A 12,224-nucleotide genomic window follows, 5' to 3' on the forward strand; every position below is an offset into this window, starting at 1 on the left:
AATACTCGACGTTTGCAAATCAGTAAAGTTTACAGGTACTTTGTCATAACATACTTTATGTACATATATAGCAGTTCCTAAATTCCCTTCTTCCTCTCTAGATGAAGATGCTAAGGTATATTTACCTATCGTTAATATTGTTTTGTTGACATGTTGCAAACATAATATCATTGGTTCATATTCTTTTAATAACCGCTGTATTTCTCCTAGGTGTAATCTGGTCTGTAGACCATTTACGTTCCATTGTATAATATAACTATTGAAAATATTTTTATAGCGGAAAATTGGGTTTTACTCTCTTTTTTTGCATTATCAATTTGGAATTTTTCTAATAATTTACTTGGTGACATTCATCTGTTTTTCCTTATAATAGACTAAGTGCTCAATGCACATGCACCCTTTTCATGGTTACTCAAATCTGTGTTTTCTTTTTCTATATTTCATAAAATTTCTTATAATGTTTGTTAAACCATCTTTTGTTATGCTTTTGTTGTTATTGCATAATTCAATGAAACAATCATTACATCCACAAGTATTATCATGTGTATTTCTCTTTTCATTTGCTCTTGTACCAATTACTGGAGGAGGAGTAATCTCTTCTCCTTGACATAATCATTATCATCTATGGTATGATTCTCTTTCACTTCTTCAGTCTTCTCGACATTTGCCTTCATAGGTTCTATTATTATTTTAGGAGATAAAGGTATATTCTTAGTTTGTTTTTGTTTTTGTTCCTTTTTCATCTCCTTTATCTTTGGTTTAACTGATGTTTCTCTAATAATAGTTGGTTTCTTCGTTTTTGGGTGGTGTTCTCTCCAAAGGCCTTTTTTTATCTTTAATTTCCAGTCTATCTTTACCCTCTTCTGTTACTTTAGTAGCAGCATCTTCCTGTGTGTCTATTTGCATAATATTTCAAATGAATTGATAAAATATTATCCATCTCATTTGTACCTGTTTCTTTATTCTCTATTTTATTTTTCATTTCTAAATTATTAATTTTTTCTTGAGACTTACTTGTCTGTGCTCTGTTATTTCTATCTGTTTCCGTTTTTGCTTCATTTTTTGCTCTTGTTATTGAGGAATATGAATGTTTCTTAGATGGATCTTGCATTCCTCTCACTTTTAATTCCAATTTAGCCTCTCTGATAGACATCCCTGTTCGTTCTTGTAACATTTTCAGTTCTGTATTGTATATGTAGTACACACACTCCTTGGACCTAGCATGATGATCCTGTCCACAGTTTACACATTTTGGTTCTCTACATTTCCATTGTGTGGCATGTCTGTCAGATCCACAATAACACATACAGGTTCATTTCTACAGTTTTTCTTTGTGTGTCCATACTTACTACAATTCTGACATTGTAGACGGTTTGGGAACATAAGGCCTCAGTTCTCTATTTTGGCCCAAAATGTTTATTTTTGAGGTAACTCTTGGCCCTCAAATTTTATTTTTGCAATTCTTAAAGCCTTATTATTTTGTTTACTTGGTATTGTATATACCTCACACTCTTGGATTTTGGTATATCTCATTTTAAGAGAGTCCAACAGTATATTTTTGTCAACCTGGTTTGTCATTATTTTCAGGAAGTACAATAGTACCCTGAATGCTATTCATAGTGTCATGCTTTTTTACTTGTACATTTATATTGTCAACACTTTTTATTGATAGATAGTCCTCAGACTGGTTTTTTGTTGTGGCTTCTATAAGCCACGTCTTCATTTTTATTTGTCTAAACGACATTTCTGTCGTTGAGTGTCTTTTTAATAAGAAGTTTTCTAACTTTAGGGCTGAGATTTGCTGTTCTGTTTCCATCAATTAGAAACCTTGACCAACTTCCACTCCCAAAGAGAGAGTCGAAGTGAGTCAAGGTTGGGTCAAGACGATATTTACTTTTTTTTTATTTAATGAGTACTGGAGTATAGGGTTCCAGTGTGATTACATTTGCATTCTTGTTTGTTTTTTCCAAAGAAAGGTTGTTACAGGAGGTTCCAGTGGTCGTCATCTGTGCCAAGTCACTACCATCAATGGGCCCAGGGGTACTATTTTTAATAGGAATCTTTAATTTCACTTACCATAAAGATTTGAGGGAAAAAAAAAAAATTAAACCTGAAAACCTTAAAAGATATCATCAGCCTTTCATGGAGTTCATTCCTCCACTAATGGCACAAGTGAGAACTGACTCCCAAATGTGCATCCCTACCCTACCCAAAGGGGATGGCACAACATGATTAGAGTGGCTCAAGTGTAAGCCAACCCGCATTTGATAGGACTGAGAGCATTACTAGAATACAATCATCCCCATTTTAATCACATTATGGGCAAACCGGACAGAATGCCGAGAGTCCTATTCCCAGAACTAGACCCCCCCTGGAATCCGTGGTCCAGTAAATGTATAAAGAGAATAGTTCTGCCTGAAAACTCAGGTCCGAACATTAAATGGGCAGTTGATGGTCCTGCCACGGTTCTCACTATTTAGCTTCGGATATATACCCAATCCCAGCTATGATACCTTTTCCTATTTACCAGGTCCAAGAAATTTGTACGAAAGTGAAAATATCCACGCCATTTAAATCGAAAGGCAAACCAGGTGATCCATCAGGGCCCGGCTCTTATTCTTTGTAATCTTCCCTCCTAAAGCTCCCAGGGTCCAGTCCAGTAATTAAAGACCTCAAAGGCCTTAAAAATTCCTTTGAGGGGTGGTCCAACTCTGATGTTGACCAACAAAACTTCATTTTCCCCATGGCCATATTTGGACAAGAAGAGTCAACAAGATTCGAGAAGTCTCCCTGGGAAGAGGCAGGTATTCATCAGGCCGAACGATTCTCTAGTTTGATACTAAACGCTAGACCTTGAAGCTAGTTTGGTTGGAGGAAAAGCAAAGGCTGTCTTTCATTGTTTCTTTCTTCTGAAAGCATCCACTCCTTCATAACTTTAAGCGCTCTCTTGGACGAGCCGGACAAAACCACTCAAGTAAATTTTGCCCTCTTAGACCCTTTCCAAGAGTAAATTTCTGAAGGCGGGAACGAGGAGCAGTCGGGATAAATTTCTCTGGAAAACTTCTGAAGATAGCTTCATAAGTCTTTTCAAGCCTGATGAAACTGATGGCCTTTTATATTGTCTTATACCCGAAATCTCTGCAAGTGAGAGATCCACAGGAGAATGCATGGATCATCATTTCTTTTTCCGATTGTCCGAAGACCGAAATAGCGACACCTCCCCTTTCAAAATATTATCATGACACTCGGCGCCCTGGCGTCCAGTCTCTTGACGCCTTGGCGACCTCCATGACAGACTTAAAGCAAAACGTCTTAGGGCGTCCAGTCTCATGAAAACGCTGACGTCCTGGCGTCCAGGGTCGACAGTTTTGACGTCCTGGTGTCCAGCTTCTCACGCCTGACGTCCTGGCGCCCAGATATACGACGCCCGACGCCCTGGCGTCCAGATCGACGCCAGTCCCCCTGGCGTCCAAGAACTCGATGCCCAACGTCCTGGCGACTAGCCTCTCGACGCTGATGTCCTGGCGTCCAGTTTCTGACGCCTGACGTCCTGGCGTCCAGCTCGACGCCCAACCGCCCTGGCGCCCAGCTTGAACGCGTGGCATGCCTGGCGCCCAGGACCTCCTCCTGGCATCCTCCCCAGACTTCTAACGCTCGGCTGTCCCGCCAAACCAGAGGTTACTTGAGAACTGGCAGCTACTGTGAGACATCGGTCAAAAAGCTTCCTCAGGTTGACGTTTGCTGATGCATCTGAACTGTGAGAGCTTTTTTTTTTTTTTTTTTTTTTTTGTAGGGTCCGCCTGGACACTGACGCCAGTGCATCCCGTCCAGAGGACCCCACCATTGGAGCCTGTCAACGCCGCCTGACGAGAAAGAGTACAACATTACCCCACCTTCAGAAGAGGGAGGCGGGCGTCCTGGGAAGTGTCAACAGGTACGCCGAGGAGACTGCTCGGAGCAAAGCCTCTCCCTTCTTCCCTTCACATTCCTTCTCACAGGGGTTGGAGAGCTTGGAAGAGGTCTCGGACTAGAGCACGACAGGACCAACCGGTCGCACCCTCCACTGCACTTGCACTAACAACACATTAACACTTCTGTCTTCAGAGGATTTTACCTGTTGGCTAAGGGCCTGGAATGGCAGCCATCATATCTTTAAGTGTTGGGTCCTTACCTGTTTCACCGGGGGTTCAGAGACTACCATTGCGGAGAAGGATCAATAGGGTAGTTCCCGAGGGAAAAGAAATAACTATTCCTGGTTATCTCTAGAAGAGTGAGACATAGTACTCTTGGCTCTTCTGAGCCGGTCTTTCAGGGGCTTTCTCACATATAAACAGCCTGATAATAAATCCATTCCCATTCTTCACACATACTGAGTGGGGATCCAAGGAGACTTTAGCCATCTGTTGCATCCCCACACACACATTCTCACACTCGATGAAGAGTCAGACATGTAAGAAATTCCAAAAGCAAATCCAAAAAATGAGCAAAGCCAAAGCCAAAGTGTACTTCACCAAAATAAGTTGCAAAAAAAACACGGGCTACGCAGCGAAATTCCATCGATGTTAAGGCCACAGCGGCAGGGAAGATCTGAGGAATAGTTGGAATGGTTCCAGGTACCTGGGTCAGAGGGCGCACAGGTGGTTCACCTGACTACTGATCGGCGATTGCAGGCAGCCGAGTTTTTGAAATTCTGCCGTACCCGCCAGGGACATTAGGAGCTATATATATAACTACCAGGTAAGTTAGATGTTTAAAATCTTATTTTCAGGTCCCAGTAGCGCCGAAGGACATCCAAAACCGCCATCGTCATGCCCTTCGGGTCCTACGTCTTTGCCTTCTCCACCTTCGGCCTGAGGAGCGCAAGCATGACCTTCCAGAGGTTGATGGACAGCATCCTGGGGGGACCTGGACTTCTGCGTCTGCTACATTGACGATATCCTAATCTCTTCCAGATCGCCGGAGGAACACCTGCGACACATCCAGAAGGTCCTGCAGCACCTGCAGGAGAGTGGCCTGTCGTCAGGTTTATCAAATGCACCTTCGGGCGTCGAAAAGGTGGGAGTTCTGGGCCATGAGATATCTCCGGAGGGGTCCGCCAACGTTGTCGGTCGAAGCCATTGAGAAGTTCCCCACCCCTACCTCCATCAGGGCTGTACAAGAATTCCTCGGATGGTCAACTACTACAGAACATTCATCCCAAGGATTGCTCACACCATGGCCCCTGACGGAGGTCCTGAAGGGACGTCCAAAGACCTCAGTGAAGGCCCCAACCAGCAGAAGGCTTTCCTCCTGACAAAGGCCTCCCTCGCCAAAGCAACATCTTTGGCCCACCAGGACCCCAGTGTTCCTCTCCAGCTGACAACGGATGCCAGCAACGCCGCCCGCGGAGCAGTCCTGAACAGGTCATCAGGGGACCCCAGCTCAGCCAATTGCAGGAGGCTTCTTCAAGTAGGAGGCTAGCACCTTCCGAGTCCCGCAGCATACCAGCACACTTCAACCTGGAGGGAACGCCTTCACAATTTGGACCGACCACCAGCCGCTGGTCCACGCTTCACGGCTGGGCGACGCATGGTCTTCAGGCAGCAGCGGCACCTCGCAGCCATCACGGAGTTCACCTGCACCATCAAATACCTCCCTGGCAGGTTGAACAGCCGACACCTCTCGAGAATCAAGATCGTCCAGTACAGCTCAGGATCGACACAAGGACCTTGCCCGCGAACAGGCTGCTGACCCTAAGACCCCAGCCTACCGCACAGCCATCAGGTCGCTGAAGTGGAAGGATGTGCCCTTCGCTCAGGAGGATCAACATTATTGAGCGATGTCAGTACCGATGCCCCCGCCCCTGGTACCCACCTCCAGACGTCGACTGGTTTTCAACATCATCCACAGCCTATCCCACCCCTCCGAAGGACAACAGCCAGACTGCTAATGGAGAAGTTTGTCTGGCATGGCATATGGAAAGATGCGATGGCCTGGGCAAGACAATGTATGCAGTGTCAGACAAGTAAAGTGGGACAGCACACTGAATCGGCAGAGGGCGAATTCCCCCAGCCAAAGAGACGCTTTGGGCACATCCACATCGACGTAGTAGGACCTCTTTCCCCATCCGGAGCAGCAAGATACCTACTGACAGTCGTCGACCGCTCCACCAGGTGGCCCGAAGCTATGCCAATGGGAGAAGCCACCTCCAGTGCATGCGCGAAGCCCTCCTCTCCAATTGATCAGCCGGTTCGGTGTCCTAGATAACACAGGGGACTCACTTTCATGTCCGAGCTGTGGACCGCCTGGCGTCTAATGGGAATCACTCACCACAGCACCACCGCTTTACAACAACCCGCAGCCAACGGAATGGTGGAAAGGTTCCACAGGTCTCTGAAGGCGTCCTCATGGCTCCTCTTTAAACTGGAAGTACCAGCTGCCCTGGGTCCTCCTCGGTTGAAGACCGCACCCAGAGCCAACGGCGACCCTCTTCAGCAGAAAAAGTCTACAGGGAGAGACTGGTAGTCCCTGGGGGAACTTCTGTCACAGAGAACAGGGATGACATAGGAATGCAGAGGTTCCGAGACAAGGTTGGAAAGTTCACCTCCGGCCAAAAGTCATTCACCGACAGGATGCCCCCTTCATGCCCCCGGCTACCCTCCACCACCCATGTCTTCGTCAGGGATGAGGCCATATGCGGACCCTACAGGGGGCCTTTCCTTGTACTGAAAAGAAACAAGAAGGCATTCCGAATATCCATCGATGGGCGGGAAGACTGGGTGTCAATAGATCGTCTCAAATCCACATTCCTGGAGGGGGGCGACTTAGGCAGACCCTAAGATCTCCTGCAGGATACGGCAGGCCCTCAAACAACCCTGGACACAGGAAGGAGGCAAGGGTATCCCCAGAAAACCCAGAAACCTGACGGAAAGGCACCCCAACAAACCACTGCAGAGGACATTGGGGAAGGTGACCACTCTCTCCAGTTGACATCAAAAAAAGAGAGGGCCCTTCATCGCCCCAGCAGATATCTGGTTTTAATCAGACGTTGCCTGTCTTTGGGAGTACTGTAAAGTCCCACTCAGCACATTCTCTGTGGAGAACATCCCGTTTTCCGAATTGGGGTCTTTCCCACGACCTAAGGTCGATTTGTAAATATATATTTATCATCATATGTCTTTCTAAGCAATCATGTATTATGTACAAGTAACAAAGTTATTTATTGTAAAATGTCAAACATTGTTGATCACAATGTTCTCTGTATGAACCTGTCCTGTTTTTAAGGAATTAGTTTGCCCTCAGGTCACCTGTAAATCTTTGTACCAGAAGGTCTCTGCAACCACATGAGACGTTTGCATCCCATTATAAGCAGCTAGTTTTCATCAATAAATCAGCAGTACTTGTCTTCCTGCTCATTATTTCTGCACCCCTCTCACAGCAGTACCACCCACATGGGCTGACTAGAGTGCAAAAAACACATAAAAATTACACCAAAGTCTCCTATCTTAAAATAATGCACCTGTTTAGAGAAGAACACCAAAAGTTGGCTTTGTATTTTGCCCTCAGCTAAGAAAAGCAAAAGCAGCATGTACAAGAAAGCATGGCCATCATTTAACACCTTGTGGACGGGTAACATACATTTTTATTTAGAACAGTTCTCAAGGATTGGAAGAACTCTCTACATTGTATGTTTGCATTTACTGTACAAAAGTACCGGGACATTTGCTTCCTTGATGAAGGAGATATATAATTTTTTATGTTATTAAGAGTGAGTCTATGCATTTAGATTTAAAGATCTTTTGTGGTTATTGTAAAATAAGCATTGTAAGATATTGTAAAAAAAAAAAAACTTTAGAATAAGATTGCTTAGTGGCAAGATTGTTAGGGTATGGCAATGTATTAAGATTAATGAGGATTTGAAGGCCATCAAAATCTAAAGAACACGAAGAATATAGGATTATTATTCTTCTATATACATGTAAGCTTAGATTCCAAATAGCTGACTGTTTAGACAGGGTTGTGCTGTCACATGGAATTGGACTGTCCGATGTGCATAATTTTCAAATAAATTATTAGTCTAAGGCTTCAGCTGATTGCTGTAGCAATCTAGTTACTTACTGTAGCATCATTGGCAGTAACACGCTCCTTTGAAAGGCTCCACAGGTCCGACAAATTCACAACACGGAGTTATTGGTGAGAAGTACTGCACCATTTCAGAATGCAACTTTCTCATTTCTGAAAGCAAAAATAGTATTAAAATGAAGTTCACCAAACATATTTCACCAAACCAGAAAAAATAATGACACCTAATTCATATACAGGCCCATAAAAGTACAAGTACAAGGTCTCTATATCTGCCTGAATGTCAGTTAGGACAGAATGCCAAGTGGGTGTGAACAGAAATTAAACAAAGACAAATTGAGATTTCAGGAAAAACCTTCCCAGCAAAGAGAGACTATGTTGGATATACCAAACAGGGGTGGGGGTGTCTCTTTCGAAACATTCAACCTAATTCACAAGCATACTTACAGTAGGAGTCTATTTCACATTTCACCTAATTCATAAACATACTTAGTCAATTCACAAATGTAATCACAAATAATATTTACACCTGAATGCTACAAAAGATTCAACCCTTACCAGCAAAGTTCAAATCATTTGTAAATTGTTTTTTGAACACAGAAACATAGCAGGATCAAACTTTGTGAAAACTAAGTAAAAACCTTATATTTTTATCTTTTTAAATAAGCTTGGAAACTTTCATTTAATGAACACTTTTTGAACAAGAGAAAATAACACACCTATCAACATCCCCACTTGCTATGTTAAACAAAGGGAGATGGAGTGAGAAATGTGTCCATACAGTGTACATTATATGGCAACATAGAGATCTGAGTACAGTACATATGACAAACATTGCTGAATATGCATAATCAACGTTAAATTATGTAAATTTTAGAAAAGGGTGCTTGAATATACCTCCAAACAGTGGCAGCTGGATGAGAGACTATGAACACCATAGGATGGCTATGTGGCATAAAAAAAATCCAAGACTGTTGTGGACAACACAATACAGAGGGGCTATGTGGCATTAAGAACCCAAGATTGCTGTGGACAACATGGTGCAGAGGTTATGTGGCATCAAGAACCTAATAATGTTGTGAACAATTTGTAGAGAGGTAATGTGGCATCAAGAACCCAAGAATGCTCTAGACAACATGGTACAGAGGGGCTATGAGGTATCAAGAACCCAGGACTGTTGTGGACAACACAGTACAGAGGCTATGTGGCATCAAGGGACCTGACGTCCCAAATCTTATGATACACCTACAGAGTTTCTCAAAACACGAATGATCTGTACTATTGCTGGTAAGCTGCAGAATCCTTGATGCTTGGATGATGGCCAATTATCAGAAAGGAGTTCAAGTCAAAATGATTACACAAAGGTAATTCAAAATGCCATTTGGGGATGTTAAGGCATCATCAGCCCGAGGTAGCAAATGTGATTCACCAACATATCACAGCTTAATCTTCCCACTAATGGGCACCGTATCACAACCTATCCTTTCCACTAATTCTCACTAATGGGCAACATCTCACAGCTTAAACCTTCCCACTAATGGGAATCATGTGTCAACCTAACCTAATTCTCACTAAACAGGGCATGTGTCACACCCTAAAATTCCCACTAGTGGCCATCATATCAGGATCTAAACTTTCCAATAATTCCCACTAAAGGGCAATGTGCCACAGCCTAACCTTCCCACTAACAGGCAACATGCCACAGCCTATCCTTACCACTTATTGGCACTAACAAGCAACTTATCACGGCCTAAGCTTCCCACTAACAGGCAATGTACCACTAATGGGCAGCATATTAAGGCCTAACTTTCCCACTAGCGGGCAACATATCACGGCCTATCCTTTCCACTAATGGGCAATGTGCGCTAGGACTGGCGTCACAGCATCTAAGTTATTGACAACATAAAATTAAATAGGAAACTAGAACAACTTACACCTATATAAAAAGGCTTTGGATAAACATACCAATCAAATGGCAATACCTGAAACATGGCACTGAAAGCTTGCTGTAGCTAACCTGGCCTTAAGTACTGTACATCTGGAATAGCCGAACCACCTAGGGCCTAACTTCCCACTATAATGGGCACCGCGTTGGCTCGACTGAACACAGAAAAGAAAACGAAGCAGATAAACAAAGGAATGATGAAAATAAACGTGTGTTCAACACCTCTGATGTATCATATTTGTTACAAGCACCATTAAACCTTGGACTGCGGCTAATTTTGTAGGCTATAGGCTCTGCCGGGCTTGACTCAATGCAAAGGACACACTATTTACTCATGAAAACTGGAGTCAGAGGCTCTGGAGGGCATGAGTCAAGCAATATCAAGGTCTAACCATGACTCTCCACACTATTTACTCATGAAAGCTGGAGTCAAAGGCTCTGGAGGGCATGAGTCAAGCAATATCACAGACTAACCATGACTCACCACACTATTTTTTCATGAAAACTGGAGTCAAAGGCTCTGGAGGGCATGAGTCAAGCAATATCACGGACTAACCATGACTCACCACACTATTTTTTCATGAAAACTGGAGTCAAAGGCTCTGGAGGGCATGAGTCAAGCAATATCACGGACTAACCATGACTCACCACACTATTTTTTCATGAAAACTGGAGTCAAAGGCTCTGGAGGGCATGAGTCAAGCAATAGCACTGACTAACCATGACTCACCACACTATTTTTTCATGAAAACTGGAGTCAAAGGCTCTGGAGGGCATGAGTCAAGCAATAGCACTGACTAACCATGACTCACCACACTATTTTTTCAAAAACTGGAGTCAAAGGCTCTGGAGGGCATGAGTCTATCACGGACTAACCATGACTCACCACACTATTTTTTTCATGAAAACTGGAGTCAAAGGCTCTGGAGGGCATGAGTCAAGCAATAGCACTGACTAACCATGACTCACCACACTATTTTTTCATGAAAACTGGAGTCAAAGGCTCTGCAGGGCATGAGTCGAGCAATATCACGGACTAACCATGACTCACCACTCTATTTTTTCATGAAAACTGGAGTCAAAGGCTCTGGAGGGCATGAGTCAAGCAACAGCACTGACTAACCATGACTCACCACACTATTTTTTCATGAAAACTGGAGTCAAAGGCTCTGGAGGGCATGAGTCAAGCAATATCACGGACTAACCATGACTCACCACATTATTTTTTCATGAAAACTGGAGTCAAAGGCTCTGGAGGGCACGGCTCAAGCAATATCAACGACTAACCATGACTCACCATACTATTTACTCATGAAAACTGGAGTCAAAGGCTCTGGAGGGCATGACTCAAGCAATATCAACGACTAACCATGACTCATCATACTATTTCTGGAGGGCATGAGTAAGCAATATCAAGGGCTAACCATGACTCACCACACTCCTTACTCATGAAAAGGCTCTGAAGGGCATGACTCATCAAGCAACATTAAGGACTCATCATGACTCACCACTCATGAACACTCGAGTCAAGAGCCTCTGGGGTTCATAACTCAACACACCACGACCCACCACACTGCTCGTCAAGACTCGGGTGAAAAAGTTTTCGAGAGCATATATAACTCTGCAACACAAAGGACTCACAATGACTCAAACAAAGACTCCAGTCAAAAGTTAGTTGCCACTTGGAAATGCACGTGGCTTCAGCCAACTGGGTACTGTCGGCAGTCGTTATTATGGTAGCTTATCACTATTACAGCTATTTAAACATATATATATGACTTTAAATATTAAATGAAGCCTGTTATTAATAATGCATCCCGTCGCCGTCGTCCAAATATCCGTGTTTTCGTAGGTGACGCAACAACTGGTACAAGTTGTTAACGGTAGGAGAAACCGGTGAAGAATGAGTCCGAAGCGAAGTTCCTACCCTCCTGAGAGTATAGACGACAAAACAAGCAAAAAAGGAGCATCGGATTATGGGACGCAATAAGTTATCGAATTCTATTACACGAACTGAAATTGATAGAATCGAAGATTACGACTTAGTTTAAATAGGATTCGATAATAAATGCGAGAGTACATATTACGATGCTTATATGCAGCAACATCGAGCAATTTCTGAGAGATCCGAACGCGTCCACCCTGCAGATTTCAAGCAGTTATTACCTACTTCGTTTTCCTTCTATCCGGATTTTTTTTAACGTCTGGCTTCATTATA

At 43.6% G+C, this 12,224-nt stretch overlaps 1 long non-coding RNA gene across 2 annotated transcripts in view; it reads right to left on the reverse strand.

Moving 5' to 3' along the window:
* LOC136854684 (uncharacterized) overlaps positions 1–12,224 on the reverse strand; it is a 36,552-nt gene that overhangs the window by 21,857 nt on the left and 2,471 nt on the right. For both annotated transcript variants that reach the window (XR_010857769.1, XR_010857770.1), the window contains exon 2: positions 8,098–8,214. This is a non-coding gene — a long non-coding RNA (uncharacterized lncRNA). The remainder of the gene's footprint in view (positions 1–8,097; positions 8,215–12,224) is intronic.

The sequence above is a fragment of the Macrobrachium rosenbergii genome, chromosome 29 (genome assembly GCF_040412425.1).
Source record: "Macrobrachium rosenbergii isolate ZJJX-2024 chromosome 29, ASM4041242v1, whole genome shotgun sequence".
Taxonomy (NCBI): domain Eukaryota; kingdom Metazoa; phylum Arthropoda; class Malacostraca; order Decapoda; family Palaemonidae; genus Macrobrachium; species Macrobrachium rosenbergii.